A 7,557-nucleotide genomic window follows, 5' to 3' on the forward strand; every position below is an offset into this window, starting at 1 on the left:
AGGTTATTAAAGGCACCAGAGAAACGACTAGCAGTGCGAGGGTTAAAAATTCGGCGTTTAAAACTAGGAGCGGCAGATTTCACAGCAGCATGCGATAAGACTACATCAAATAAAACTGCCATGTGATCAGAAATCCCATTTTCAAGGACTTCCAGATTTGACACCGGTAGACCATAAGCAAGGACAAGGTCTAAAATATGACCTTGTTCATGTGTCGGGCTGGTCACATACTGCACGAAATTAAAAGAGTCGATAAGTCTTAAGAAGTCCTTTGCTAGCGTTTTTTCCGGACAGCACACATGGATATTAAAATCCCCCATTAGGAGGATATGATCATATCTCAGCCTGATTTCCGCAAGAAAGGTTGAAAAGTCGCTTAAAAAGTCTTTGTTGTATTTAGGAGGACGGTAAATGACAGCACAGAGCACCGGGAAAACACGACCGACTTCAAAGAAGGTTGCTTCAAAGCTGGTGGCCGATGTGGTCAATGTGCACCGTTTACATTTAAAATTGTTCTTAAAGATGCTCACCGTTCCTCCACCACGGCCTGATGTCCTCGGGGTATCGAGGAAAGCACAGTCAGGTGGCAACAATTCAAGCAAAGCGTTGTACTCACCAGTACCTGCCCAAGTCTCCGTCAGACACAGGAAATCCAAGTCATTGGAAAGGAAATACTCCCTCAGAATATGGGTCTTGTTCGTCAGCGACCGGGCGTTTAACAACGCGATCCTTGTGGGAGTAGCAACGGGAGGGATTGCCTCTTCCGATCGCCGAGCCCGGGGGAATTCCCTCAAAAGCTTTCGCTGGATTCCTCCCCGAGAAAGGCGTGGGGGTAGAAATGCCGTGGCGCGATGGGAGAGCCAACGACTGTTAGCAAGCACGAGGCGACGGGGTCGAGGGCACACCACGCCGGAGCGATCGAAGTGTGTCTCAGATCCCGTTTTAGCTTCACGAGCTGACCTCTACGTTTGCCGCGGCGGCGGCGACGGCGCTTCTGTGAAGGGGGCGAGCGAACGCGGAAGAGATTAGCCGGCAGGTTAGCCAAGAACGGAGGTAGCGTCTTTTCACCACCAGGTAACATCCCTCCATCCATTTTCTGAACCGCTTTATCCACACAAGTCCAGTCTCGTCCATATTAAAAGTTTGCTCGGGAAGGTATTCCTCAGCCTTGATGAGATTTTCAAACTCAATTTTAAACTTTTCGACAGATTCCTTGTCTGAACTGGCTGCCTCCCCATGACAAATCACTTATTTTCCTCAACTTTTCGAACCATCCTCTGCTTGCTTTAAAATCAAACTCTTCAGGAGCAATGCTAGGATCCTTTTTTATCAAATCTCCATACAATTGTCTTGTTTTGCCACAAATCGTATCTTGGCTAAGACTGTCCCCTGCTAGCTGTTTCTCCACTTCCTCTAATATTTGTGGCCTTTGTTTGCTAAACATACAAGATCCTTTAGCCAATATCACTGACTTTATGATGGTCTTCCTTTTTTAGGATGCTGCTGATTTCGGCATGCCGAACTCCTTAGCCAACACAGACACATGCACACCTGATTCATATTTCACTATCAAATATTTCTTAAATTCAATAGTTTGGCGCACTATTTTTCTCTCTTTTCAGCTTTACTACTTCCACTTGCTTTCTTTGGTGCCATGCAGAAATAACAGTCCAATTTGCGTAGATCTCAACAAATCCGTCTGCTTTTTTTTTTCTTTATTGAACACGTCTGCTCACAATGGACGCACAATGGATGCTCTTTTTTTTTAATCTTTGAACACGTCTGCTCACAAAGGACGCGCTCTTTTTTTTTTAATCTTTATTGTAGTGATGTGCCCAACTGTGCCGAGGCTCCGATGCGTGTGCCGAGTAAACCGGAAAATAATCTGCGAAGCGCGCTTCGAGGCATGTGTCGATTACGCATGTGGCCACGCCCAAAACCTCGGAACGCGCATTGCTCTGTCCGAAGCCTCGCGAGACGGGATTCCTACGTCACCGCCAACAAATAGTTTCGCAGGTAATTCGAAATAAAACGGCACACTGGGACGACAATGAGCTGACAGGTGACACTGACACACGTTTAAAAGATGTACATGTTTAAAAGAGGCGGCCCGGTAGTCCAGTGGTTAGCACGTCGGCTTCACAGTGCAGAGGTACCGGGTTCGATTCCAGCTCTGGCCTCCCTGTGTGGAGTTTGCATGTTCTCCCCGGGCCTGCGTGGGTTTTCTCCGGGTGCTCCGGTTTCCTCCCACATTCCAAAACACATGCATGGCAGGCTGATTGGACGCTCTAAATTGTCCCTAGGTGTGAGTGTGGGCGTGGATGGTTGTTCGCCTCTGTGTGCCCTGCGATTGGCTGGCAACTGATTCAGGGTGTCCCCCGCCTACTGCCCGAAGACGGCTGGCTAGTGAGGATCAAGCGGTTCGGAAAATGGATGGATGGATGGATGTTTAAAAGATGTAAATAATTATACAGACTTGTTTAACTTAGATTTCGTGACAAAAGACAGGCTTTAGTTTGTTATCACAAATCACCCTTCCTCCTCCCGAGTCATCACAATTGAAATAGGAAATGTCGGGTTTGCTTCGGGCTCGGGGCCTGCATATCAAGTTAATTCGTCGGGCTCGGGCTGGGTCGGGCTTAAATACCAGCGGGCCGGGTCGGGCTGGATTTTTTTGGCCCGATCTTACCTCTACATCAAATCCATGGTATCATTTTAATCACAGTCTGTCATGACATTTATTTTCCACATGATGGCGCAACAGTACAAATAAAGCCTCATGATGCTTCGGCCCAGGAACGAACCGGTTGGATGGAAAGCCTCATGCTTCATGAGGCTTCATTTTCCCATCACTACTTTATTGAACACGTCTGCTCACAACGGAGGGGTCACTTCTTCGTCTACCCGAGGAAGCGTCACTACCTTGTGTAAGGAAGTCGAGAGGAGTCGAGTGGCGCATTCAAGTGCGCTCAGTTTGGTCGAGAACCAATTTTCGGTCGAGAATAGAGACGTTCGAAAACCAAGGTTTGACTGTAGATCTCTGTTTGAAAAAAGGAAATCACTTCTTACCTCAGTGGGCTGGCTTTGATCCCAATGTCATTTTGCAATCTCAGAATCTCATCCTCAAGAGTGGGGCTTTCAAAGTCGAAAAGTGATTTGACTTTGGTGGCAATGTCACCAACGTCAATATTTGCACCAAATGGATAACACATATAGCTGACTTACAGGCTCGATGGATGCAAAGTCAGTAAAACGCTTCTCTCTCATTAGCGCTCCAGTTACCGTAAGGTTTTTAGCCTTCGAGAGCTAACTATGGCCATCGAGGACTACGAAGCGTCCCGTGGCTCGACGGACATTCAAATAAACGAACGTTTCCTCGAATGCTTTACTTGTTATCATGCTAAAAACAGCCACTTCGTAGTCCTCGATGGCCAGAGTTAGCTCTCGAAGGCTAAAAACCTTACGCTAACTGGAGCGCTAATGAGAGAGAAGCGCTCTACTTAGCGTAAGGTTTTTAGCCTTCGAGAGCTAACTATGGCCATCGAGGACTACGAAGCGCCACGTGGCTGGCTTAAAAGTTCATTGCATGCCAGGAAGTATTTGTTATTGTTAGATTCAGACGAGGATGGACGTTGCATTGCTAAAATGGCTACAAAACGGACCTTTGGATGTCAAGCAGCTAAGATAAGAAGAGCTCCGATGCTGGAAGAGAGGGTAAAAGTGATCAAAATGAAAGACGGTGCAAGCAAAATAAAAGACATTATCCAAGAAATTGATGTAAGTGAAAGTGAATGCTGATCGTAAATTTCGCAATTTCTTTCCCTTTTTTTCTTTCTACACTGACAATATGAAGTGTCAAATAAAGGGGTGTTCACACGGCAAGATTTGGTCCGGTGCTATGCCGGGGCTGCCCCAGTAGAGCGTTCACATGTGCAAATTAGCTCCGGCGTAGCCCCGGAAAACAGCTTACACCGGACCAAATTTGATCCACCTCAGGGAGGTGGTTTAAAAATTTGCTCCGGAGCAAATGCTCGTTTGCGAAGCAGCACCAGTGTAAATTTGCACGTGTGAACGCAAATGGGTTAAATTTGCTCCAGAGCAAATGCTCGTGAAGAGTACGTACGGCGAGAATGCGTTGCTTTCGTGCTCTGTCGGACTTCCGTCATGTGTTTGTTTAATAACGACACAAGACTTGGCTGGTAACATATTTCCTTTTGTAGGAGACTGGACTGTCTCGGAGTTGTTTGTGTAGTTTGTTCCTTTGTTGTGTGTTCACGCCCCCCATAGAATTTATTTTGTGATTTCCTCTCTTGATTTTCTGTTTGGCGCATTATGTGTTTGCTTTTCTGAGTGTCATTGAAGTCATCGTTGATTTACGTTTTCGGGGGCGGTCACTCTGGAGGGGCGTGCCTGTCCAGTAGTCGCTTGAGTTGTGTATACGTTTTATAAAGAACCAACACGACAGCTCATTTGTTTTCTGTCGTTTTGCTCCGCTGCAGAAACTGCCGTGTGAACGCAAGTGGGGCTGCACCGACGCTGTGCCGGTGCTGACACGCTCAGTGGCTTTGTACGTGTGAACGCTCCACACAATTTGCTGCGGTGCAAAATATATCGCAATAAAATACATCAGTGCAGCGCCGGAGCAAATGTGTGCCGTGTGAACACCCCTTAAGTGTGTGCTCATACTTATGCACTATTGGAATAAAAATAGAGTACACATACGTTTGTGTGTGTGGGTGTGTGTGCTTACATCTGAGATCAAATTTGCTACAGTGAAAAACCCCCTGTGTGAAAAATTTCTTGCTGCAAACATGATTTCGTTGTAGAGGAGTTTCACTGTATACATGTAGTCCTGTATATGTTGCTCAATGTGACTCGCTGTTGTTTTGCTGACTTTCGCTGCTTCTCGCGGTCTTTTGCGGACTTAAAATTTGTTTGTTTGTTTGTTTGTTTTTTATGAATATGGTTGAAAAAAATGCGAGATGCACTGAAGCCGCGACAAACGAACCGCGAAATAGCGAGGGATCACTGTAATTTTTATTTGTTGAATGTTTTTTAAATTTATTTCAGACAAAGGAAAGTTTTACATTTACATCTTGCCCACATTGTAAACCTGGCGCGATCAGCCAGCAACGGCTTCATTTGGGGGTGGGGCCACAACAGCTGCCGGCGTTGCTCATTGAGAACAATGTGCTTTCACCACACAGACTCCAAAAAAACTCCAATAAACACCAGAAAAAGTCTCTAGATTGTTACTAGTCGCTTTTTTGAAAAAAAAGTCACTCGACAGGATCTGAATACTCACTAAATATAGCGTCAAAGTCGCTAAGTTTGGCGACACTGACTTCCTGTCATGTCATTGAATTTTTTTTAATTTTTTTTTTTAAATAACGACTTTTTTTTCCAACACACCTCGCAGTCGTCTTGGGATCAGTCCGCGGTCGACCAGACTGGTTGGGCACCCCTACCATAAGTCATAGGTGTCAAACTTTGGTCCTCGACTTCCTATGGTCACAAAATTGCTCTTTTCCGCCACGCACGACGTGAAACATTTTAGGATTGTTCCAATTAGTTCTAAACAAGTTTCCAACCTGGTCAACTGTATAACTATAACTGTTGGGGGGGGCGTTAAGACTGATTCGTTGAAGGAGTTAACTGTAAACCAGATGGTGTGCCGGTCAGAGCACAGGTACCAAGAGACAGGTTTCGAGGGTGTGTTTTAGTCTCTTTACTGGAGATGTTGCAGTGAATACAGGGAAATAAAAACAATACAGGGTGATGTTGGTTGAGGAGGGATGATGAGGAGGGACGATGAGAGATGAAGGAGGAACGAGAAGGGATGAATCGAATTGACTGCATTTTGGGCTCAAGAGATGATGATGAATAGGATGTCGAAATGACTCTCTTTGGGTTGAGTCTACAAATGTGAGAAAATAGGAATTAAAAATGTTATAACATAACATTCGGAATATACCTGGATACAACCAAGGAATCAGATAATAATGGCAGGGTAATGGCACCATCTAGGGGCCATACAAACTAATTACACTTACACTTATGACATTAGGGCCAACACACACTGGCGAACAAATTACACCGGGTCGTCATCAGGGCGGGAAGGAGCCACGGTCGTCACACCACTAACACAGAGCAACATGAACTTACAACGCCTCTATATTGTCAAGTTAATCGCCACGAACCGCAGCGGCCCGATGCTAGCGGGCTAATGTGGCTAACTTGCTCACGAACACGAGTCGCAACTGATTAAATAGGACAAATACACCTCATACTTAGGTTTTGTCATAAACTCGGGGGCTTAAGAAATCACAGATGAAGTAAGTGGTACGAAGGAGGTTTGCAGGACAAAAGGCTGATATCGAGCAGAACGGAATGACCTTGAGTAGGACGCAAACGCGGAAACAGGCAGGTGCTGTGATAACGCGATACCTAAATGCGCGAAGGTGAATGTCTCGCGGTCAGTGAACTGAGGAGAGGGCTGAGCCTTTCCTACAATAACGTTAGCATGGACATAGTAGTCAGACATGCCAAATCAACTTCCAGCAATGCTCACAGACATACGATATCTATATCCTCTGCTCTGTGTAAACAAATAGAACCATTGGAGACAAAATTTAGTTGTAAATGAGTTTGCTGATGTTCTTGACCTCATCGTTCATTTATCAACTCTACCTTGTGTCACACTACTGCCACCATCAGGCTAAGACATGTAAACTCAGGGTGGCAGGACAGTTCATACCTACAATTTGTACGGCTGATAAACCAATGTGATTTGTGTGTGTGTGTGAAAAAAAAGTTCTGATTGGTTTATTGGTATTGGAATATTTAGTGAGTTCGGTGTGCTCAATAAACCAAATCTGTAGTTGTCTTGAAGCCTGACAAAAATGGATGGTCTAGAACAGGTGCCACAAACATGGTGTTCCAGGGAACCAAGGAACACATGAGTAGCCTGCGGCCCTGTTCTAAAAATAGCGCACCGGTGATGCAAACTGCTTTCCAGTCAATGTTGTTGAAATGATCATTTAAACATGTAAACACTTGCAGAGGTTGACAGAAATTAAGTGTTACGAGATGTTATTGATCTGTTCTCTACCTTGTCAAATAATTGTTTTTAAGTATTGTGAGATCAATGTCTTGGTCAACTCGTTAGCAGGTGCGCCTCGCAGTACAGAAGTGCAGGGTTCAATTCCGGCTCCGGCCTTCCTGTGTGGAATTTGCAAGTTCTCCCCGTGCCTGCGCGGGTTTTCTCTGGGTCCTCTGGTTTCCTGCCACATTACAAGGAAATGCATGGAAGGTTAGTGGAACACTCTAAGACTCAGGCATGTCCAACTCCGGGCCTGGAGGGCCACTGTCCTGCCTGTTTTCCAGCTCTCCCAGCTGCAGCACACCAGATTGAGACGATCAGCTCATCAGCCAGCTCTGAAGTAACATTAGAACGATCCTGATTAATTGAATCAGGTGTGTTGCTCCTTGGAGAGCTGGAAAACAGGCAGGACAGCGGCCCTCGAGGACCGACTTTGGACACCCCTGCCTAAGTTG

General features: G+C 45.7%; 1 long non-coding RNA gene across 1 annotated transcript; it reads right to left on the reverse strand.

Moving 5' to 3' along the window:
- Positions 1-5,712: 5,712 nt before the first annotated feature.
- On the reverse strand, positions 5,713-7,261 carry LOC147208263 (uncharacterized). Its single transcript, XR_015103129.1, has 2 exons — positions 7,112-7,261; positions 5,713-5,917 (listed from the first exon to the last, which is right to left on the reverse strand). It is a non-coding gene; the product is annotated as an uncharacterized LOC147208263 (long non-coding RNA).
- Between the last annotated feature and the right edge of the window lie 296 nt (positions 7,262-7,557).

The sequence above is a fragment of the Hippocampus guttulatus genome, chromosome 2 (genome assembly GCF_054856545.1).
Source record: "Hippocampus guttulatus isolate MCC_2025c chromosome 2, RoL_Hgut_1.0, whole genome shotgun sequence".
Taxonomy (NCBI): domain Eukaryota; kingdom Metazoa; phylum Chordata; class Actinopteri; order Syngnathiformes; family Syngnathidae; genus Hippocampus; species Hippocampus guttulatus.